The sequence below is a fragment of the Schistocerca nitens genome, chromosome 2, assembly GCF_023898315.1.
Source record: "Schistocerca nitens isolate TAMUIC-IGC-003100 chromosome 2, iqSchNite1.1, whole genome shotgun sequence".
Classification (NCBI taxonomy): Eukaryota; Metazoa; Arthropoda; class Insecta; order Orthoptera; family Acrididae; genus Schistocerca; species Schistocerca nitens.
In genome coordinates, this window is record NC_064615.1 from 682,408,570 (window position 1) to 682,434,159 (window position 25,590).

Consider the following 25,590-nt stretch of genomic DNA (forward strand, 5'->3'; position numbering starts at 1 on the left):
TGGTGACTTGGATCGTTCTGTCATTCAGCATGTTGTTTAGTAGGCGAGCTGTTAGTTTACATGGGATTATGCGGAGGAACTTATAAATCATGCCTTCTCTCCAGACTGTGTCGTAGGCAGCTGACAGGTCTATGAATGCTGCAGAGGTTTTAAGCTTTCTTTGGAACCCAGCTTCAATGTACGTCGTGAGTGAGAGAACTTGATCGACACAGCTGCGGTTTGGTCTGAAACCTGCTTGTTCGATTGGTATAGCATTGAGTATTTTATGGCAGATTCTATTGTAGATGAGCCTTTCTAACAATTTATATATTACTGGCAGTAGTGCTATGGGCCTGTAGCTCTTCGGTGAGTTTGTTGGTTTCCCTGGTTTTAAGATGGCTATTATTTTCGATATTTTGAGGTCACTAGGCACATTACCGGTTTGGATGATGTCGGTGAAGAATCTCGCCAGCCAGAGTTTTGTGTATTTACCGCAGTGTATCAGAAGTTCTGGGTTAATGCTGTCGAGTCCTGGTGCTTTCCCTGGCTTGACCTCTTTGAGTGCTGTTTCTATTTCTTCGAGTGAGAAAGGGAGAGCGTATTCAGTTTCTGTCGCCTTATTCCTCAGGTTCCTGAGTTCTCGTTTTATCTTGTTCGTGTGTGCTCTGTCACTAGGGGCTCTGGACGTGGCCACTATATGAGATGCCATGGTGTTTGGGGAGACGTTTGCTGTCTGTCTTTGAATAGGTGCTCCACTTCCTAATTTCCTTAACAGGGTCCATGCTTGTCGGCTTGAAGTCTGGAAATTCAGGCTCTCCATTGCTTCTGTCCATTTACGTTGTCTTGCAGTATCAAGACTGTGGAGAAGGTCATCGGCCAGTTCTTTGTCGCCCGTCTTGAGGAAGCGCTGGTAGAGCTCGTCACTGTTTTTGGACCACCCTGGGACATACTCTCGTCGGTATCCCCTAGGGATGTGCTTCTTGGCAGTGCTTATTACTGCTCCGATGAATCTTCTATAGTTTTTATGGGTAGGTGGTATCCATCCTAGACATTTATCAAGGTCTCGAGAGTACTTTTCCCAATTTGCGTTCTTGAAATTCCATCTGGGGCAAGGCATGGAAGTCACCAGTGGGATTTGGCTGCCAATTTCAATAATGACTGGTCGGTGCTGGCTATGAGGAAAGTCGCACAGGACTTTACGGGTAGCTGGTAGTGGTTGGTTATTTCCGTCAGTTGAGGTGAAACATAGATCCGGGTTGTATTCCTGCTCCCAGGCAGCTGATCTGAATGTATAACGGTCTTTCGCATCAAAGATAAGGTTAAAATTTTCATTTTCAGCCCATTTCACCAAGGTTTCACCATTAGCATCACACTCCTTATATTTCCACTGTTCGTGGTGGCTATTGAAGTCTCCCAGATAGATTGCTGGGTGAGGTTGAGCCTGAATTACTGATCTTGGCCATGGAGTGGTTGGAGGTTTATAGATATTTGTAACGGTTACGCTCCCAATTTTTACTGTGACATTATGGATTCCATCACCTGATGACGTGGAGATAAGGGAGGCATTTTCTATATCATGTCTGATGTAGGTTGCAACACCATGGGTATGGTGGTAAGTGGCACCAAGTAATTCAAATCCGGGTATTTTGCCCCTTTTCCGCAGTTGTACTTCAGTACTACAATGTGTTTCCTGAATGGCGATCAGATCAATGTTGTCTTTCTTCAGTAGTTTTGATAAGTATTGGCACTTAGAATAGCTTATGCTCTCTATGTTGAGATGGCAAATTCGGACCGTAGGTCCAAGTTTCCTTGTTGGCATATCCTTAGGAGGACGTTTTTTGTGTCTTCTTGCATAGTCAGGAGAACCTTTCACGGTTTGTCTGACTGCCATTATGTGCTAGCTCATTTAGCGTTACCCGGGGTGCACCACGTGGAGGCGAGCTAGCTTTACACCCTGTGGATATGTCCGTAGAACTGCGTTCTTCTTTTCCTTATTGTATCCATAATCTTGTATGTGTATTTATATAGTTCTGATGTTGGTCTTTTCTTCCAGATTCCTTGCTCTTGTATCGGGCCAAAAATTTTCCTGAGAATTTTCCTTTCTTGTTTCTCTATTTCTTTGATTTTAGTTTGCCCACCTATTTGTGTTGTTTCAAATGCATACAGTGCCTCCGGAAGTACGACAGTGTTGTAGTGCCCCAATTTTGCGTTAATGGATATGGACTTTTTGTTGTAATAGTTCCTTTTGTTATAATAGTTCCTCGCACTTCTATTGATATTATTATTATTATTATTATTATTATTATTTTGCCTGGTTTTATTGAACTGTACTGCCAACAGTTCGGTATAAACATAAGAACTTATAAATGGCACAATACTTATTGATAAAGAATAATACCAACTATAGATAAAATAGGAATATTAAAGAAAACTTTAGAGCGACTGGCGAGCATATGCCAAGAAATTGTTCATGTTACCACGTAGAATATACCAAACTGCATAGACACGTTACTTTTTCATATAAAATCAAAAAGGGCATTGTATGTTTGAGTATCTTCGCAACATAATTAAACTGGCACACTTGTGGGAAGGGGCATCTTAAGTTTTTATAAAGTTTTGCAGTAAGCCGTTTGCTGTCCTTCGAAGAAACTGGAGGAAAACAGCAAGTGGTTTAGATACCCTCTTTGTTTCTTCTGCCAGTCGCAGGAAGAGTGAAGTCCTGTCTTATGTAAGTAAGAAGGAGCTGGACCATTGTTAGCATGCATTCGTAACAAGGTAGGTATCAGCTTTCTGCTTGCCTAATGGTTTTCCTGGTCACGACACTTGCCTGCCGAAATCGCTGCAGCTTTTTCTGGTGTACGTCCTTCCGGCAAAGTGCCTGTGTTTGACTGACATCCTAGTAGGCATTCGCAAAGACAGCGGAGCTATAAAGCTGTGACACCCAAAACGTGACGGTGCAATTCAGAGTAGGAATACAGCACATTCCACCCAAGACGTCGATATAACTCTCTTACGCACTTACGCAGATAGGAGAAAGTGTTGCATCTTCGCCTCTAGCCCTGTAATAAAAGTTTAATGTATTATTCATTATCCATTTTGAAATGATACCTTTCACATTGTGTGCTGAAGTCTTTTTTTGAAATTACAAAAATCCCTTCGAAAAGTAAAGTTTTTTCCAGAAAAAACTGTTGCAAGATGCAAATGGTCAAGTAGTATTGTTTTTATTCTTTTCAAATTCAAACGTGTTTCAATCTAGAAAATCTTGTTAATACCGTATTTAATAGCCTATGTGTTACATTATTACTCTACTACACAATATCAATCAGCAACCGAATTCAAATTTAGCCCAACTCTTACCAAAAACCAGTTACAAGTTAAGAAAATTTGAATCAGAAGCTATTGGCAACTAACACAAATTTCCATTTCCCAGACAGAGCTAATTGTTACTACATTACAGAAACTCAGTTCATTTGAAAATATCACGTACTAGCTGACAAACCTGGCATTGCCTGGCTATTCATTGTGCCAATGTCCTAGTAGAATCGAAAACAAAATATGAACTTTATTTGCTGTGAGGTATCGAAATAACTAAATTTCTTTTCCGTATATTCGTGAAATACCTTTGCTATTATGAAACCGTCGTACAAAGAAATATGCATAATGTGTAAATACAGAATCCAAATTAAAAACATGATCCAGGACAGTTTCTGCACGCTGGGGACAACTGCTTACCGTATCCACAAGGCGATTTTGTAAACGTCTTTATGCCAACGCATCTTCACAGCTCTATAGATGACTATTGCTTTAACCCCCCCCCCCCACACACACACACATATACATTGATTTATAATGTATAAGGATTCCACAGTACAACGCCTTCTTCTGTTTCATGGTACAAGATGCTTCAGGACAAATGAAGTATGGCTTAAACATCCACACGTTATGCAACTGGTTAAAAAAAAAAAAACACAAAATTTTAGTCATAATAAAATTTGATAACTGAAGAATTAACAACGTTCTCCAGATAACTTTAACAAGCGAGGGCTTACTGAAAAGTAGTGCCTCCGAATTTTTATGTGAAAACTCCTAAAGCTTTTTAAATGAGACTTTATTAATATGAGAGGTGGCATGAGCCCCCCTCTCATATTTCTATCTTACGACTCTCCTCTCTATTTGCATGCGGTGGAGGGCTGCTATTCCTTCACACGCGGACTTCCCACGCAGCGTCTCTCGTCACCCGGGTGGTCCGGTGACAGGCGGGCTCTGTAGAACTGGAGAGGGTTAAGCCGACGTGTGTGAGGCAGTCGAGTGAATGCTTGGCAGACGCCGACATTGTCAAGAGACACGCCTGCTGGGGTGTGAAGTAGCGGCTGGGCTAGAGGTTCCGTTACTTCGGAGAAACTTTGCGAAAACACTTTCTGGCGGGCTACCAGCGAGGCGTGGGAATGACTTGTGTACCCTGGCAGTTGTGGCGGGAAAATTCCCGCACTTTCTGCAAAATAGTAACGGTGATTGGTTTTGCTCAGGGCATAGCGCCGTGACGTAGCAAAATCAGCACAGAAATTGGCGCCAAGAATCTCCATTGGTGGAATGGTAGTGCTCCGGCAATGGAGTGGAATTTCCGCCGGTTTTCGAGTTGCTGATTGGAACGTTTAACCTCGGCCACTGTCGTGGGGGCGGAAATGTTCTGTGTTCGGCCTGTACGGGTGCTCTTGTGGGGAGTCGGCAGTCGCCTTTCGGTCGAGGACGTCGAAGCAACCAGCCCTCGCCTGCGGTACGCCAGATCGTGTTCTGGGAGATAAGAAGACCGTTTGGTAATGTACGTCCGCAGCACCGGCAGATAGGGATTTTCCTAGGTGACAATCAGAGCTCAGCAGAGCGCGCCTGTTCATCCTTTTCTAACTTTGTTCTGTTTCGAGTAGCAGCAATTACTGTTGGGTTAGCTGTGTGTCTCTCTTGAGATTTGAGTGGAAAGGAATTGGCTCCACATACCACCTCGTCTTAAACCTCACGATCTAGTTTAGGGACAACTTCACCTTTACAGTGTTTGTATGAATCTCCAAATTTGAGCCAATTTGATGTATTATATTTCCTGTGTTTCTTTTACTATTCAGTGTTTAGTCTTAATAAATAATATTGTTATTTTGGACAGAACTTTCATTCTGTTAATCGATAGAGCAACCCTATCATTCCTCACTATGCAAATGAAACCTTTGTTTATTTAACTTATTTATAAAATTAAATTATTGCAGGTGCCAAACTCTCTTCTACTCCACTGGCAGGGTTGATTAGAGTCAGTTCGCGTATTTTTTTTATCCTTGTGCAACAGCAAAAGTCGGAGTTAGAATAGGGGGGGCTTAGAGCATGATTTACATATGTGGATTCTAGTAGAATTTAGTGATAAATACACTGATAGCCCCGGCACCTCGCATAATATGGCGACCCTTAGCCTCGGATCTTTCCTGAGAATCACTGATTAACAAACAGTATTCTTAGTACGAACATTCAAATTTTTTTTCTCTAATTTTTTTTATTGATTAATACCCAAGTTTTTTTTCTGGTAGTTCCGCGTTTAGTTTTAAGTAGCGGCGCATGATTACAGTTTTTGTTTTCAGTGTATATATTTTTTTTGTTCATTGTTTTTTGTGTTTCGTTGATGTGGTGTCCGTACCACATCGCACTTTGTCGGATTTGTGTGCGGTTTCTGTACCACATCAAATTGTGTTTGTGATTACAGCGTTGGAACAGCGTTGTTGAAATTTTATGTCTATGTGTAAAAATATATGGAGTAGATTAATTTAATTGTGCATTCTAGATAAGTTTGTTTTTCATGAATGATAACGAGAAGTAAGGCACGACTATTATCGATCGAAGCTAAAACAAAAGAGGATAGAATAATGGATAAGGGGCAGTTTACTGACGGGAATAGGTTCGGAGATGAGATGGGCACATTTTTAGCAGGACAGGACGCCAGGGTCATTGATGAGGAAGGTGATTTGGACGCGATCTTAGAGCAGCGTTGCGGCCGTGATTATGATAGTGAGGTAGAGGATGAAACAGAGACAGTCACACAGGTCGAGACGGTAACAGAAGTTTATAGTCAAACGAACGAGTGCAGACAGAGGCCAGCTCGGTCATGTCAGAGCTCTAGCGCCCAGGTGTCCAGAGTTACATCACCCATGTGTGACGAGGATCAAAATGATGACATTAACCCAATACTGAGCTTCCTACGATCAATGAAAGAAGAAGCTGAAGAACAGCGTAAGAAGGAGAAAGAAGAAGCTGACGAACAGCGTAAGAAGGACACGGAGGCAATAATTTCGCATATAGGGGAAATTCGTGGGGAATTATTAACAATAAAGAAAGAATGTGGAGAAGCAAAACAAATGTCAATGGTAGCACAAAGTAGCAGGCCTAGCCAAAACGGCAGCAACAGGGGCAATGAAAATCGCGAAAGTAACTTCTCAACTCGCAGGTCGCTTGCGACGTACAACACAATCCCACTCAAAATCCCTAGCATTCTTAAAGACTCAAGGGAATATTGTGGTTACGAACATCACGAAACGAATGAAAGAAGTAGAGAGTCGGATAGCAACACTAGAGCGAAACGGGCACACGAGCACTGCGCGTTCGGATACCAATGATGGAGTACACAGAATTGTATCTCCGAGGAAAAGCCCGCCGTGCTCTAGCCCAGTGACAGAGTGCGGAACTAACAATGCACACGCAGAAACAGAGAGTAATAGCTCCAATAATTGCAGCCCACTTAGAAGAGCGAATGCTGAATGCCACTTCCACTGTGATACAGACGTAGCACATCACAGTTATCAGCAAGATAGATCAGGACACTCAGCAGACGTGCAAGTATCGGAAACGAGTGACAGCACCAGTGCGAGGATCGGACAGAATTTTGATCACAATCACTTCCTGTCGATACTAAAATTCCAGAAATTCAAAGATAATGGAGGGTCGATGCATCCGAAGAGCTGGGTGATGCAATTTACAAATTCATTACCGTCGTCATGGCCAACCCAGGCCAAATTAGAATTCATGTGTGGACACATCGAAGGCCAAGCTGCGGAAAAGATGCGGGGCGTGGCTGCGACGTGTCGGACTTATCAGGAATTTGTTGGTGCATTCCTGCGGACCTACTGGTCAAAGGAAACGCAAGACAGGATTAAAGAGGAAATAATATTTTGTCCTGAACTGGAAGTGTCCGGGCATAGAAGCGCAACCAAATTTTTTGATGATTTACTCAAGAAGAATCAGTTTTTAGATAGTCCATATAGCAACGGAGAAATCATTAAATTTTGCTTTTCTAAATTGCCAGTTAGGTATCAACAGACACTTGTCGGGAAGTGTGGTTCTGACATAGATGCATTCAAGAGTCTACTGCGCGAACTCGAAGTAGTCTTCGATAAACAAGACGCAAAGGACAGGAAGAAGGCGCAAAATAACAAATACCACGGGCCAGCAAGGGAAGACGACAACAGATCGCATAATCGCACTGGTCAGTTAGGAAACCAGGGTTACGGAAATCAAGGTTACGCTATTCAAGGTTATGGAAACCAGAGACACGGAAACCAAAACGTCAGGGACCAGGGTCAATCTAGACAAGCAATCTGGGACAGGAGGAATGACGAACGGCAAAGCGACCGTAATTGGAGAGAGCGAAATCAAGGACAACAGGAGAACCGGGAGATAGAAATTAGACCTCCAAATCCTAATACACGTCAGAGGAGGGGGAGTCTAAGAAGGGATTGACGCTAGTCCATAGGACTCCACCACTTCTCTCACACAAAGAAGTTCGTGGAATAATAGTAGTTTAAGTGGTGTACATATTAGAATAGGCAAAGATATGAACCTTTCTTCGGGGAACAATAATCGTTGCATTAATAGATTAAGATTGTTAAAGTATTAACACGCTGCGTTTTCTCGCTTAAGAATTTACTGCTGTTAACTTTGTGTCTATATTCGGGATCTCCTCTGTCGTTGCGATAAGAGGCACTACCTTTCCATGAGCAATGTTTTTGTCCTTTCCTATCTGGTGTCCATGTTAAGGGATAAAGATGAGTGACGAGACGTCGCACAAACGGGCGCATACACGAACGTGCTCTTAGAAGCGTTCTGAGAAGTCGTGACACGCTCAATAGCGGCCACAACCAGTTCGTGAAACGTTCATACCAATGCTTGCAGGCACGCGTCAGTGCACGGCAAGATTGTGGTATATTGCGTGATTTCGAGGATGAATATGGGCAGTATAGTTTTTTTTGCAGAGCTGCGCCAGCATCGTTGTCTTGCAAGTCGGGGTGATCCTGTGAGCGTTTGACTCCAATGGTGCCCTAGACGAGAGAAATGCGAGCATAAAGCCTACCATGCCAATGTGCTGGTTGGGGATTTAGCGTGCTGCTCGTGACTGTCACAGATGAATAACCAGGGACTTATACTTGGATATTCGTGACATACTGTGTAGCTGGCGTGTGTTGGGCGACTGAATCCTCAACAGGAACCACCCCTGGCTTGGGCATATTACATTGCTTCTGGAAAGGTGTGCTTTGATCCCGAAAACCGCATCAGATAGAGAAGGAAGTTGCAACTATAAATTTATTGTCGTGTATAGCCATGGCTAACCCAGTCTCTGGAGTTTCAGTGAGGCTTAATGAAAACTCGGAGGCCATGTCGTACGGCGCGCACATCACTGTCGTCAATAGCGGCGAGCAGCGAGACATCTCAACGTAACAGGAATTATGTGAGAGTATTGTATATAAAAAAAAAATAAAAAAAATAAAAAAAGGTAATAATAATAATAATAGAGTACCATATTCTAGGATAAATTAAACTTTAGGATTTTTACAATAACTAGATTAATATTGTGGGGGTTTTCTACCACAAGTGTTGTGTTTGGCGCGCGCTTGTAGGGATGTTATTTTTCAGGTCATCAAATCACAGACCCGAGATGGAGGGACGACCGGCGAGCGAACGTAGAATAGTTGCATGTCTTTATAGTTCAGTAAAACTTCAGCATGCATAATAACATAATTTATTCAGAAGACATAGAATGTAGATCGTTGACATATGGTAGTTAATTCTTGAGCATGTCTACTGTCGATCTGTATAATTAATAGTAATATTAGTGCGGGCCCGCACATTTAGTTGTTCATCCATTACAAAGCATCAGTTATCACACACCATGTACAATACTGAGATCGGTCTCTACACATATATCAAAATAAATTATTTCCATGTCTAGATTAGATGTTATAATGATTGCCATAGATTAATAACTATAAAAGTAAAATAAGAGTGTCTGAAATGACAGACCATCAATGTTTCATTATGTAAATTTATTATAACATAGAAGGTCATGGGAAAAAGTTAGGCATAAGATTTTTGTAAGAATTGTGCAGATGACGAGGATCGTGGCAATGCGGAGGCCGGCCGGAGCGGGAACAAGAGGTCTACGGCTACCTGCAAGAAAAGAGCGTCAGCACCCCACCTGACGTGAAGGGCGAGAACATCCGGTCCACAGGCTGACGGTCACCCGGCCGCATACCTGAGGGATTACGCGGGACCCTCGCCAGGCCACAAACGAAAGTGAGGCTGGCCGTTGACACTGACACGCGACCCACACGCGACAGCCTGCTAGCTCTCCGGACGCGGCAGCCGTTTGGAGGGATTCCCTGCGGCAGACCACGTTGTCGTGAGTACACGAAGAAGATCACATATCATGTCAGAATCTGCGCCTCATGTGCCTCAGGACAGAAAGGGACGCTATATACTCACCTGTTTGGGTTTTTACAACTCACTAGCATTGGCCGATCTGCATACACAAAGCAGTATCGTGCCACACTAACAAATGTATGGTCTCATTTCTAACTTCTCCTCTCTTTTAGAGAGCAGTTTTAGCAATCGTCACTCCTAGTTCGATCCTGTATGGATGACCTCACACACTTGTGGAGTCACTCCACGTGCCATCATCCCTTGTCGAACTGCAATATTGGGAAACGTAAAGTACTGTCCAGCGAGAGAAGAGACCTAGACTAGTGATGTATCCCAACAAATAGACCTCAGAGACAATTAATCGACGTGAGGAGAGCCTATCACTGTGTCTTCCTACCGTTCTGCCGTGATCATATGCGTGGGTCTGACTACAGTCTCAACAGCGTACTGCAGACACTCCAGAACTCCCTATTGCTGTTGCCACAACGTAGCAACTACACCCGACGTTTAGCCTAATGTGATGTCAGTACTGTGGAATTAGTGAAGTGCCACGGATATTTCTAACAATGTGATTTAGTGCCTCATTCTCAGCACAGTCGTGAACTTTGTGCAATGTGCACGCACAATTTGATGCCCCATGAACCTTGTTTTTTTTTCTCAAATTTCTTTCTCTTATGTTGTTTTTGTAATGTATGTTATACCTTGTATGCGTTTGTGTTTTACACTGTAATTCTTATTACAGATTACTGTATTGTTCTCCACACCATGTTTTTTTTTGTATTTTGTGTTTATTGTTGTGTGTATGCAAACAGTGTGCCTGAAGTCCCCATAAACTGAAGCAGATACCACCACTGTCATTGTGAATGGACCATCAGTTCAGGGAACATTTTGTAAAGGTTATTCTTGCTGCAGGGAGACAGAATGAATTGGAGGTTGTAATTAGATTCTGAAAGCTCACAAAGAGATTGTTAACTTATATAGTATCATGTGTGAGTGAGTTCAGGTTAGTTTAATGATTAAAATTGTTGTAACATCTTGGGAATTTAATTGCGGAGCACTCCAACTCTGATTGTAAAGAATAAACTGCTCCATATTTGGCTCAGATGCCCGGGCCATATTTAGAGAGTGAATGTCTGCGTGAATCGGTGTTTCGGAAGGCGCTCCCTGGGTATGGATGTGTGATGTGAGTGTTAGTGTTCCATATTAAGAAGGTGAAGTTGGCTACATCATAAATAATCCTCCCTCTATGAGCTGCATTTTTCAGTTGCAGTGATTTTTTTTATAGAGTGCGGCATGTGGAGTCAGTTTTTAAGATTGTTCTTGGGCGATTGACTCACTACCTTGCTCCTAAGTGACCCAACCGCTCACCAATTACAATCTAAAATGGCGTAGGGGCAATGAGAGGTGGCATGAGCCCCCCTCTCATATTTCTATCTTACGACTCTCCTCTCTATTTGCATGCGGTGGAGGGCTGCTATTCCTTCACACGCGGACTTCCCACGCAGCGTCTCTCGTCACCCGGGTGGTCCGGTGACAGGCGGGCTCTGTAGAACTGGAGAGGGTTAAGCCGACGTGTGTGAGGCAGTCGAGTGAATGCTTGGCAGACGCCGAAATTGTCAAGAGACACGCCCACTGGGGTGTGAAGTAGCGGCTGGGCTAGAGGTTCCGTTACTTCGGAGAAACTTTGCGAAAACACTTTCTGGCGGGCTACCAGCGAGGCGTGGGAATGACTTGTGTACCCTGGCAGTTGTGGCGGGAAAATTCCCGCACTTTCTGCAAAATAGTAACGGTGATTGGTTTTGCTCAGGGCATAGCGCCGTGACGTAGCAAAATCAGCACAGAAATTGGCGCCAAGAATCTCCATTGGTGGAATGGTAGTGCTCCGGCAATGGAGTGGAATTTCCGCCGGTTTTCGAGTTGCTGATTGGAACGTTTAACCTCGGCCACTGTCGTGGGGGCGGAAATGTTCTGTGTTCGGCCTGTACGGGTGCTCTTGTGGGGAGTCGGCAGTCGCCTTTCGGTCGAGGACGTCGAAGCAACCAGCCCTCGCCTGCGGTACGCCAGATCGTGTTCTGGGAGATAAGAAGACCGTTTGGTAATGTACGTCCGCAGCACCGGCAGATAGGGATTTTCCTAGGTGACAATCAGAGCTCAGCAGAGCGCGCCTGTTCATCCTTTTCTAACTTTGTTCTGTTTCGAGTAGCAGCAATTACTGTTGGGTTAGCTGTGTGTCTCTCTTGAGATTTGAGTGGAAAGGAATTGGCTCCACATACCACCTCGTCTTAAACCTCACGATCTAGTTTAGGGACAACTTCACCTTTACAGTGTTTGTATGAATCTCCAAATTTGAGCCAATTTGATGTATTATATTTCCTGTGTTTCTTTTACTATTCAGTGTTTAGTCTTAATAAATAATATTGTTATTTTGGACAGAACTTTCATTCTGTTAATCGATAGAGCAACCCTATCATTCCTCACTATGCAAATGAAACCTTTGTTTATTTAACTTATTTATAAAATTAAATTATTGCAGGTGCCAAACTCTCTTCTACTCCACTGGCAGGGTTGATTAGAGTCAGTTCGCGTATTTTTTTTATCCTTGTGCAACAGCAAAAGTCGGAGTTAGAATAGGGGGGGCTTAGAGCATGATTTACATATGTGGATTCTAGTAGAATTTAGTGATAAATACACTGATAGCCCCGGCACCTCGCAAATATTCTGCGCCTTTATCCTTAATGTATGCATTTTTGTGCCTCAACATAGTTACCTTGGCGATGAACGCATTTATCTCAACGAGAAACCAGTTTCTTGATACTGTCACTGTAGAATGTTTGCCTTTGTCGGCGGAGTCATAACCTCGCCTTTGCTTGCACCGTTTCATCAATATCAAAGTAAAGTCCTCGAATTTAGTCTTCAAGTAACGGAAACAGGTGTAAATAGAACAGGTCAAGACGGGACCGTATGGAGGATGATCGATGACGGTGAACCCAAGGCCGGCGTGTTACATACTACAATTCGGGGCCGTCTAACGGCAGAGGGCTGCAAATATGAAGACACAAAGAATAAATATGTAGATGTTAGTAACATTGGTCTTATTTAAAAATCTTCAAGAGTGTTCACATAGAATAATTCGAAGGGTTGATTTTCAGCGCGACCTCGTAGTCAACGGATTAAACATTGTAAGCGCTTTTTTTCAAATTCTGATTTTATTCTCGTGGCTATATCCGATGGGTGCAATTTTTCTTGTATTGTAATTACAGTTTTCTGATATGTATTAAACTGCTTGAAAATGGCTACACTGCCGAAATGTTGTACTATACAAAATAAAGATGGAACTGAAATTAATAACAGCCAATGCAGGAAATTTATTTATCTTAGGAAATTTATCATGGCTGTGCATCCAGTTGCAACAGAAATATTTTCTGCTTCGAATGTTAATGCTTTCCCCAACGCAAGCTATACCAGCGACCGATATAGCCTTGAAAGTTTACTGTCAACGAATAGTGTTGAGATACATAAGGTAGTACTAGTAGTTGCATGGAAATACGATGGGTGCTCGTAATTAATTTTTCTTATAGAGAAGATTTGTATAATAAAATTTATACTTAAGTAAGCACAATGTTTAAAAACCGCAAGCAGAGAAATCAGAAGAACGCGGAGACTGTACATCATTCCTATTAACATGTAGCCTCGAAGAAGCTAGGCAAACACGGACCAATCGATCGCGGGACGTGTGGCATGTCACACCTTCCTGTTGAAAGAAGCTATACTAGCATTCGCGACGAGTCTGCCAAGCGCAGAGGTTTAAATAAATCTGGAAGACACTTGTACGTTATCAGGTGCCAGAAGAAAAGGAACAACAGTGAATAAGAAGAAGAAGAAACGGACTCAATTACAAGTTGCGTCACATGACACCTCACTTTTCTTTCCATTTTGTAGAGTACTGTACAGACAGATGTCGCGGGTTTTGTTTCTTGTTCAATTCTTTTATCTTGGCGGCTCGCGCATGCCCGCCCAGACGCGGGAGACTGCTGCGTTGCTAGTTGCACACGACGCACGCGCCAATAGAAGCAGCGCCATAGTATAGCTAGTTTGCAAGCTTACGTTTAGGGGAGAGCGCGCAGTTCATGAAGTAAAGCCACCACGGCCGCATTAACCCTTTCGCTGTTACAAAGACGTACTCCCTGCATTCCGCGCTGTGCGCGATTTTGTCACTGCACTGCTTGCCTGTGCAGACACATGGTGTTCCCACTGCTTTGACACACTTATCATTCGATTCCACAAAAACTATTTGGCCCAAAAATTAGATTTTTACACGTCTTCTTGACTGATACCTTCCCTCCATAAATGACTTAATTTTGTTTCGATGTTCAACGCAGTTATTATGCAGCATTAAATGTAGTAAGCCATTGCACGAAATTTTGAAGAGTTTGCAGAGGTAGAAGTCCATAGCGTATATTTCCGTATGGTCGATTTTAGTAGCCACAATGTTGAGAATGAAATGTGGACAAGATACCTAAATTTCATATAAAATTTACTGTATAACAATATCTCATTTAAGTACCACATAGGTGTCGTATGTAATATTGAGAAATATTCCGTCTTTTGTGACTGTAACAAAAGTTTTATTTACACTGAGCACGTTTGGCTTTATTTTAAAGCACTTCAATGAATCAAAAGGAAGTAGACAAAATACATTAAACAAAACTGTGGACTTACAAAAAATTAGGACTTGAATATACCGTCTATCAGTGAAGTGCTCTCAGCTATGTCAAATATAATTTTCGTGTGTCGCACACACAAACATCATTTATTTGCTAAAACACTGATCAGCCAACACAAACGTTGAATATTGTGTTACCGCAGCACAAAACTACGAAAGGTGACTTGGCAATGGAGGAGACAAAATACTGTCCACTGAAGATGCTTCAAAAGAGAGAAACGCGACTGGTCTAAATAAGTCGCTTATTACAGTTGCAGAAGAGGAATATATTTCAGTACCATTGGTGAAACTGCGACTGTGGAACAAAAACAAGAAAGAGAACAGGAGTACCATTGTGTATGTGCCATACCTTTCATTGATTGAAGTGCTTTAAAATAAAGCCAAACGCGTCCGGTGTAAATAAAACTTTTAGTACAGTCGCGAAAGACGGAATATTTCTCAATATTACATACGACACCTATGTGGTACTTAAATTAAATGAGATATTGTTATACAGTAAATTTTATATGAAATTTAGGTATCTTGTCCACATTTCATTCTCAAGATTGTGGCAACTAAAATCGACCATACGGAAAGTATACGCTATGGACTTCTACCTCTGCAAACTCTTCAAAATTTCGTGCAATAGTTTACTACATTTAATGCTGCATAATAACTGCGTTGAACATCGAACAAAATTAAGTCATTTATGAGGGGAAGGTATCAGTCAAGAAGACGTGTAAAAATCTAATTTTTGGGCCAAATAGTTTTTGTGAAATCGAATGATAAGTGTGTCAAAGCAGTGGGAACACCATGTGTCTGCACAGGCGAGCAGTGCAGTGATGACAAAATTGCGCACAGCGCGGAATGCGGGGAGCACGTGTCTGCAGCAGCGAAAGGGTTAATGAAGAGACAAAGCACTAGAAATTTCAAAACATTGCATTCAAACGAATATAATTCAAGAAGTAAGGCATTTCGATATTGTTTTTAAATAATTAAAATATTAAGCACCGCACAAGGTTTGACCTCATAACCTTTCGCGTAGAAGTCCAACACCTTAAACATTACGCTAACGCAGATGGTCCGCCCCCGAAACACCGTGAGGAGTCTAACACTGACAAACTCTTTTGGTATGACTATGAATTACTCACGCTTCGTCGAAGTACAATAGGAAATAAACAATTACCGCTCTTCTTTAGTGCGAAAGAGCGGTTCGTGAGATTGATACAAAAACCTTTCCTTGCTATCGCCTGAATTAGGAGGCTTATTGCTTGTTCGGTTTAATTAATTAATAGAATATGAAGCAATTGGTATAAAGAACGCTTTTTCCAAACTTTCTATAAAAGAAAGTCTGCTATCAAGACATTGCTTTTGTTCTAGTACTTTATTTATGACTGAACGTTTCTAAAACTGAAGACACTCGTCCGTGCTCTGCACTGCAGTCGAGCTCTGGCAACGTCGTTCTCTGTTCATTGGCTGACTGTGTTTTGTGACGTCAGATGCGCAGACCGAACCTAAACTCGGCCGCCAACATAAATGATGCGCACTTTAGTTTACATGAAAAGATCACTTAAATCAAGTTTCATTACTCTACCCACATCTCCATCTTCTTCTATACTGAGCAGGCCACTCGATGGTGTGTAGCGGAGGGTACTTCATGTATCACTGTCATTTCCCCATTTCCTGATTCAATTGAACATAGTACGAGGGAAGAAAGTTTGTTTAGTGCGTCTTCGTGTTAGCTGGAATGTCTCTGACTTAGTTTAATGGTATTTTCGTGAGATATAGCTAAAGAAAAGGAATGTATTGGTTTACGCGTCTAGGGAAGTATGCTCTCGGAATTTTAACACTAAATCACATCGTGTCGCATTAAATGCATTTCTTACAGTGTCTGCCATTGAAGCTGGCTGGGTATCTCCGCCAAGCTTTGACGCTTACTGACCGTCGCTGTTCTTTCGATCCTATCTACTCTCTCTCACTCTCTCTCTCTCTCTGTCAATCCCGTATGATAGGAGTCCACACCGACGAGCTATATTCGGCTATCTGTCGAGCGAGGACTTCGTAAGCTACTACCTTTGAGGATGGACTGCAGTTCATGAGTATTGTTCCCACCCATCCCAGTGTGGCATTTGCCTTTCGCGCGATTGGTTTTATGTCGTCGCTCAACTTTAAATCGCTCTGTAAGCATACTCCCTGCAATCATGAAACACACAGTATTGCGTCTTTCCGACTATTTATTTGCAATGCGCTACATTCGTTTATGTTGAAGGTCAGTTGTTAATTCCTGTACCAAGCACTGATTCTCCTGCTGCGATTTTCTAATGCTTCAACGTCTATATATACAACAGCATCATCAGCGGATGGGAAAAATCTCTCGAACAACCATCACATTTTCACCAAAAAAATAATTGTTACCCTACTTCAGCTGTTTTCGCGATATTATTTCACTTTTTCAAACGTATGGAGTGAAGTTTCTTACGACGTGGTGATACTTACACTACAACCTTGTGATCTTACTTTCGATCATTAGAATCGTCTTCTGAATATCGGCGTAGGTTCCTGAAAATTAAATGTTGTGATTAACACTAAGCCAATAGTGTACTGTGAATGTACAGTCAAAACAGTCAGTGTTGAAATTGTTGTACATACCTTTGAACCCAAAAATGAATGTGTAGTGTAGTATAATGCACTGAAGAGCCAAAGAAACTGGTACACCTGCCTAGTATCGTGTAGGGTCCCCGCGAGGACGAAGAAGTGCCGCAACACGACGTGGCATGGACTCGAGTAATGTCTGAAGTAGTGCTGGAGGGAACTGACACCAGGAATCCTGCAGCGCTGTCATAAATCCGTAAGAGTACGAGGGGGTGGAGATCTCCGAACGTGTGGGTTGTCGCATTGTCCTGCGGGAATTGCCGAAGCCCGTCGGAATGCACATTGGACATGAATGGACGCACGTGATCAGACAGGATGCTTACGTGAGTGTCGCCTGTCAGAGTCGTACCTAGGCATATCAGGGGTCCCACGTCACTCTAACACACACGCCCCACACATTTTACAGAGCCTCCATCAGCTTGAAGAGTCCCTTGCTGACATGCAGGGTCCATGAATTCATGAGGTTGTCTCCATACCCGTACATGTCCATCCGCTCGATGCAGTTTGAAACGAGACTCGTTCCACGTGGCTACGTGTTTCCAGTCATCAACAGTCCAATGCCAGTTTACATATATCTGTATTTCAATATGCATGCCTATACCAGTTTCTTTGGCACTTCAGTGTAAACTAGTTCAGCATAATTGCAAACACGGGTCATTCAGTACTGACTGACCGACCACCGTGACATTTTCTGGCACTGGAGCTTTTCGGATGCGTTATGGATGGGCTTGGGGTCAGCATGACGCTCTTCCGACGGCTGTCAGTTTCCCATACGCTGGAGACACTACTTCCCGCTGAAGTTGCTTCTCATCTGGCATCACGAGTCTGAGTGCACTCCATGCCAATCTTCCCACCAAGGAAAGATCCCTAACAGTGCCGCGAATTGAAGCGGGTCCTCCTCACAGGAGCATAGTAATTACTCCAATTTCATTTCATATCAGCGTGTTTGTATCTCGATTCGATACAGAAATACATATTCGAAAGGCTAATGTCCTGTAGATGCAGCTACTATCTTCTGCCATTGACTGTTCGTTTCAGTTCCAAGTAATTGTTGTATCCTACCATCTTTTTAGTGCCTTCCAAATGCTTCATTCTAGGCCGTCCTTTTATTTCCCAGCACTTCCCCTTCAAGAATTTTAATGATGAATTCGTTGTGTTTGATGGCATGTTCAATAAACTTTATTTTTCTCTTCTCTATTTCCTTCAATAATTCTCTGTTTTCGTTTACTTCCCTTAAGACTTCTGCGTTGGTTTTTCTTTTAGTCCAGATCGTCCTTGTCATTTTGTACCATCTCCTCATTTCAACAGGTGGAAGTCGATTTCTTTGCGATTAGATTAGATTCAGTTTTCGTTCCACAGACCCAAAAATGAGATAATTCTCTTATGTGTGGAACATTTGAGAAATTATAACACAAAAAACATAGAACACCTGATTATGATATTCACTTCCCTGATCATTTGTCAGGAGATTGTCAAGATATGTAAATACATTACAGTAAACTGGAAGTGCTAATATTTACAGAATGAATTAATACACTGCCAAGATGAAACATAGTTGTGCACTTTTAATTAATTTATCATACACAAAATATTTGATCTTCATTGTTCTGACCAAGTGTTGTCAAAACTGAAATCTATGGTTATTTAATCTGTTCTAATAGTCCCTGTTAAGATATTCATCCACAGAGTGGAAGGAATTGCCTACCAGAAAGTCTTGGAAACTCGGTTTAAACTGTGCTTTATCTGAAACCAATTTTTTGATGGTTGCTGGAAATTTATTGAAAATGTGTCTTCCTGAATATTGGACCCCTTTTTGAAGAACCAAGATAAGTTATTTTAGGTCTTTATGTAGACTGTTCTTACTCCTAGTATTGATACTATGTATTGAGCTGTTGGTTGGTAATAGAGAAATTATTTGCAACTAATTTCATTAAGGTATAAATATACCGAGAAGCAGTGATTACAACACCCAGTTCCTTGAACAGGTTTCTACATTATTTTCTTGAATTTACACCATAAACGTGTCTTATTAGACGCTTTTGCACTCTAAACACTTTTGTTTTGATGGAAAAGTTACTCCAGAATACGATCACATATGACATAATAGAATGAAAGTAAGCAAAGTATGCCAGTTCTTTTATATTTATATCTCCAACATCTGACATCATTTGCATAGCAAATACAGACTTGTGTAGGTTCTCCCCAACTGAACTTATTAACAAGTTGTAATCCCAGAATTTTAACACTGTCAACCTCTTCTATCTGCATGTCTTCATACGTTATACATATGCTGGAAAAAATCTCTTGCTGGTTCTGAATTGCGTATAGTGGGTCTTTTCAAAATTTAATGACAGTGAATTAGGTTCTAACCATTTATTAATGTCAGTGAAAATTTGATTAGTAGCCATTTCTAAATCTGTACTTGATTTGTTATTTATAGTAATGTTTGTATCATCTGAAAACAAAACAAACTTAACATCTGGCAATGTAACAGACAAGAGGTCATTAACGTACACAAGAAAAAGCAACGGACTCAAGATGAAACCTTGAGGAACACCACATGTAATTAACTCCCAGTCAGATGAAGACTGATTGCTTACTTCACAGATATTTCGCAACAGCACACTTTTTTCCTGTTAGTTATGTAAGACCTGAACCATTTTGCAGCACTGCCAGTGACACCATAATATTCCAATTTACTTAATAGTATGCTATAATTCACACAGTCAAAAGTTTTTGACAGATCACAGAAAATGCCAGTAGCATATGATTTGTTATCTTATGAATTAAGTTCTCACTGCATGTGTAAATAGCCTTTTCTATATCGGAACCCTTAAGGAACCCAAACTGTGACTTAGGCAATATATTATTTACTCACTTTATTCACTTCCATAGAACAGTGTACTCCATGCATATGATTTTACAAAGAATTTCTGAGGTCGATAGTCATATGTTTGGTGTTCAAACGTGTTCTCAGTCATACTGCTTGCTTTGCCAATGCTGTGCTTCTATTGACTTCCATTACATATTTATCGTCGTCGGTAATTGTGCTACCAAGGTAAGAAAATTGTTAAGCCTGATCAGTTTTGAAGTCATTAATTTTTGTATTGGTTTTAATTCTCCTATATTTTGCCATACTATCATTTCTTTCGTTTGATGGGACTTGTAACATTCTATTCATTTCTTTTTCAGAGTCTGCAACTATCACGATGTCATCAGCAAATCTTATTAAATGTATTCTTCCACCATTGACTTTTATTCCCCTTGTCTTCTCCTCCACGATCTGAATAGCTTCCTCAGTGAACACATTAAATAAGTGTGGGGATAAGGGACATACTTGCTTAACTCCTTTTGTTATCTTTGCTCTTCCTCTAAATTATTAATGTCTATTTTTGTGCTTTGGTTTTGATACAGTCTGTCCTTCCTGTCAAATCCTATTTTTTTCATATTTCTAAAGAGTAGGTTCCAGTTCGCACTCTCAAAAGGTTTTTCTAAGTCAGTGAAGGTAAGGTAAGTTCTTCTATTCATATCCATCCCTCTCTCCATTAGCATGCACAAAGCCAAGATTGTTTTTCTTGTTCTTCTGCCTTCTCTAAATGCTAAATGGTGTTCTCTAATATACTTATCTACTACTACTCTTTTCCCGCTTTTAACTATATTACTGAGTACTTTGGACGCACGTCAGAACATTGATAGTAGTTGGTAAGTGACATAACCAGGAACAAATACTTTTTAAAATGTTTATATTAGTGCCATAACCGATTTTGAGTTCCCATACCCATCTTCAAACTGCTAATATTATCAGTTACGTAGATGGTTTGATCAAAAGCATGTGATCTGACCCTGCATTGAACAAGAATATTTGAATATTTAGTGCTACTTTATACGTTGTTTCGTCAGCAAAAATACGCTGAAGTGCTTCATGTATTTAGTTATAAAGTGAAATAGTCGTATTCGCATAAGTTCCAGTAATGGCGATTTGTTTTATTGTGATCCATATGATTTTCCATATCGATGTATATGTCGTTGAACTGCAAACAGAACAAATATTGTAAATAAATAACTGTGGAACACTTCATAATATTCTTAATGTCAGCTCAGCGTCACACATGTGCTATATACTTGAATATCTTTAGAATGCAAAGATTATCCACTAAACAAAGAAACAAAGATATCATTCATTTCCTATTGTGCAAGGATGTAAACAGAGCAAAGATGATGTGAGGGGTGCGCAAAATGCAACATGTTAATAACAGAAAAATGTTTGACTTTAAGAGTGAAGTTATTATTAAAGGATTATAGGACAAGATGTTTTCAACACTTTCTTTCTTTTTATGTAGACTAACTGTCAGTGAAAATTTTGAAAAAATATTTTAAAGCCCACTGGTAGCGTACTACAATTAGATATAATTATAGATACACACAGTTATAAATAGAGACATTTGATTAGCACTGTTTATAAGTTAGTCGCGGGAAATACAAAATTAAATGGTGGAAGGTGAGATGGAAGCAAGACATTTGTTCAGCATGACACTTTGTATTTATACTGATGTGATAAACAGGTTTTATTTTTTGTGCAGAGTTCGAACTATCAGGGATGCAAGTTATGTTTACTTTCTGTGAGCAGCCCAAGGAAATTATCTGGAACTGCTCATTTAGAATGCATTGGCGTGGACTGAAGAGTGTAAATATATTTTTCTACTGCCTCTAAGAGGTCCACTTTCTTGCCTTTGTTAGCGGTATGTAATATCTGTAAGTTGTCATTAAAAAAAAAATGTCCATATGGATTCGTGCGAGTCGCTGTTGCAATTTTAGTTTCGTTTTTTTAGTCTATAGGCAGCCATGCGTTCACAGTAGCTTATACTGAAGCATCTGCAGGTCTGTCCAAAATAATAGCAGGAGCAGTTGTCACAATCAATCTTGTGAATTCCTGATTTTTCAAGGCTTAGACTGGTGGTTTTGGTGCTTTGGATAATATTATGTTGCACAACATTATTGGTGCGGAAACTTATTTAAACTCCTGTCCTTCGGAAATGATCAGCAACTGGCATGAGATTGTGCCTAGGCAGGCAGTGCATGATAGTCATTCCTTTTCTGCTGGTGGTTGTGAATTTACTGCAGGTAATTTACTATCTACATCTACATCCATACTCTGCAAGCCACCTGACGGTGTGTGGCGGAGGGTACTTTGAGTACCTCTATCGGTTCTCCCTTCTATTCCAGTCTCGTATTGTTCGTGGAAAGAAAGATTGTCGGTATGCGTCTGCGTGGGCTCTAATCTCTCTGATTTTATCCTCATGGTCTCTTCGCGAGATATACGTAGGAGGGATCAATATACTGCTTGACTTCTCGGTGATGGTATGTTTTCGAAACTTCAACAAAAGCCCGTACCGAGCTACTGAGCGTCTCTCTTGCAGAGTCTTCCACTGGAGTTTATCTATCATCTCTGTAACGCTTTCGCCATTACTAAATGATCCTGTAACGAAGCGCGCTGCTCTCCGTTGGATCTTCTCTATCTCCTCTATCAACCCTATCTGGTACGGATCCCACACCGGTGAGCAGTATTCAAGCAGTGGGCGAACAAATGTACTGTAACCTACTTCCTTTGTTTTCGGATTGCATTTCCTTAGGATTCTTCCAATGAATCTCAGTCTGGCTATCTACAGCGAGTTTAAAAGAAAAAAGTGTCGAAGAGAGATGGTAGTACTCATCGAAACAAGAAAACGAAGTCCATTAAACATGGGCCCGGAAACACAGACTTTCCGAGATAAGCATGTGTTATAGGAAGAGCTGAGCGATGCTTGTTAACAATGGAAACCTAGTACTCAACAAGTGAAATGGCGGATATGATATTCTGCTATGGTTAAGCAAATGGACGTGCCTGCGAGCTCGTGCAATCTATGCTGGAAAATATCCATAGCGCAGTGCCCTGTAGTAAGTTGTTCGGCAGACTCTTGCGTCTGAGGGACGCAATTAGCCTTGCATCTCGGAAGACTGACAGTGGAAGGCTCCGCACAGTCTTCATGCCTGACGTGGAGGAAATTGTGCTACGTTCGATGGAAGAAACCTCTGGAACCAGTGTTTTACGTTTAGTAGCAATTGCGTACCCGTGTCATCTACAGCGCGTTCAGGCCCTAAGGCCACAGGATCATCATGGCAGACACGGTTCTGTCAATGGCTGTTGCAGAAGTGTGCCGCAGATCCACTGTTCACATCCAGGATGTTATTTACTGATCAGGCATGGTTCACAAAAAATAGTGCAGTGAATTTCCATAACCAGCATGTACGGGCAGATTAAATACTCGAGCAGTTCCGGAAAATGGGCATCATCATCGATTCTCAATCAACATATGGGCAGGTGATAGATCAATAGGGGCGTACGTGCTGCCACAAAGATTAAATGGGGAACATTATCTGGACTTTCTCATTAATGAATTGTCTACCTTGCTGGAGGCTGTGCCACTGCAGCAACGAATACAAGTGTGGTTATGTGTGACGGTGCACCAGCACACTTTCGTCACAATGCGTGACGCAGACGTTTCAGGACCGCTGTATTGTGTACCAAACCCCCGAGCTCAGAGGTTTTAATATGTCAGAACGACCAAGAGGTATGATTTCGTAGAGAGGTGTGACTCACGCCGAAGCGTGCAGAGAAACACAGGGAAGTGTGTCGTTGGCTTTATTATGTCGAAGATACACAGCCGGCCTTTTGCTGAACTCGGCAATGGTGCCGCGCACAGTGCGTGCCTGGGTCAGTTCCAGTGCCAATGCCGGAATTAAGGGTGTTGGTAAAATATCGATATATCGACAATTTTTCCAAAAGCTATCGATACATATCGGAATTACTTTTCAACTATTATATCGATACCAAAACGGCAATATCGAGTGCCGATATATTTATTTCACGTTATATTTTTTTCACAATTGTCGATAAATATTAGAAGTTCTTCTTTAGAAACTGTAGTAGAACATAATCTTAGAACATAATCTCACATTCGCTATGTGCATGAGTCTTACTACTTTTTGGGCTTTCATCATGTCCAGTCTTTCACGTTGACTGTGTGAAGCAAGTATAGATGGCACTAAAGAAGAACAAGTCCGATTGCACTGGGTGGTGGTGATGTGTGTGGGTTAACAAGATTTCCGATGTGAAGAAATAGCACACCAGTGGCGTTAAAATACACTTTTTAACGCAAGTAATGTGCTATTCCTCCAAATCGGCATTCACAACGTTTTGCTTCACCATGAAATTTTGACACTACGACTGCTGGGTGACTGGCATTTGGAGAAATGAAAAAATAAGAAAGTCGACATCAAGTGTACCGGACAAATCCATTATGTGACGAAACCGAACGACGGACCCATCGGAGAACTTTTATTGTGCCACTGACACGCACTTGTCATTGTTAGAAAACTGGTAATCACCAAATGAGAACTTGAATCATTTTCCTTTCAATTCTTGCTCTAAGGAGGATAGGCAGTTGTTGATGTACAGAATTTTATTGTATGCGTGGTCAATTAGTTGTGGGTATAGCCATTATTTTTAGCTGCAGTTTTGAGGGTATCGATTTCTTTTCCTTGGCAGGTGAACTGAGGGGAACTGCATGCATATAGTTTAATACCGATCTGAAACAAGCCATTTTTTGCCATGTAAGATGATACGAAGAATTATTTATAATTACATCTATGGTAGTCGGTTTTCTACGAATTTCAAAGCCATGCTTTTGATTCAACTTTTTTATTCTAAGATCAAGAAAACTTATACCTTCATCTGATCGATGTTCACCCATGATTTTAATATAGGGATGCAAGTTACTTGTGGAATTTGCAAATGATTCTACTTCCTCTACAATAGAAAAAGTTAACTGTGTCAACAACATACCTTTTGTAATTAATCTGTGTATTTTTTAAATGGATATGGGCACTGAAATAATTAAAGTAAACATCAGTTAAAAGGCCTGCAAGAATGCTTCCCTTTGCTGGACCACCTGGCTGCGTATAGATTGTCTTGTTGAATGAGACACTGCCACGCAGTTCACAAGATCCAACGTGGAAAAAATAACATTGATAGTATTCTGTAATTGTTGCAGCCAACTACCTTTCCTATTTTAGCTGTGGTAACGGTTATGCATTGTGTGAAAACTTCGGGCATGATTCCTCTTCCGTAGCAGTCATTTATTACTGTGAATAATTAATCTTTCACGTTGTTACCTAAAAATTTTCAACAGTCCTGCAGGAATATCAGCAACAGCAGTGTTTTTTCTTCTTAGAGATCCAAAATCAAGGTAAAGAGGGGGTGTTCTGCCGGGTACCAGGACATGTCTGGATATTGGGAAATGATGCAGCCAGAGGAGGTTGAGAGGAGGATGCAGAACACGAGCCTCCAGTAAGCAGGTTTGCTTGGCAACTAGCAGGAGCCATGCCTCCCGAACAACTCTAAGCCCTGAGCCTTTTATGACTTCTCGGGGTGGTCCTCAGGTTTCTGTCTTGATAGTGAACACGTCCTCTGATGCTGTTGCAGTTACTTGAGTAGAATG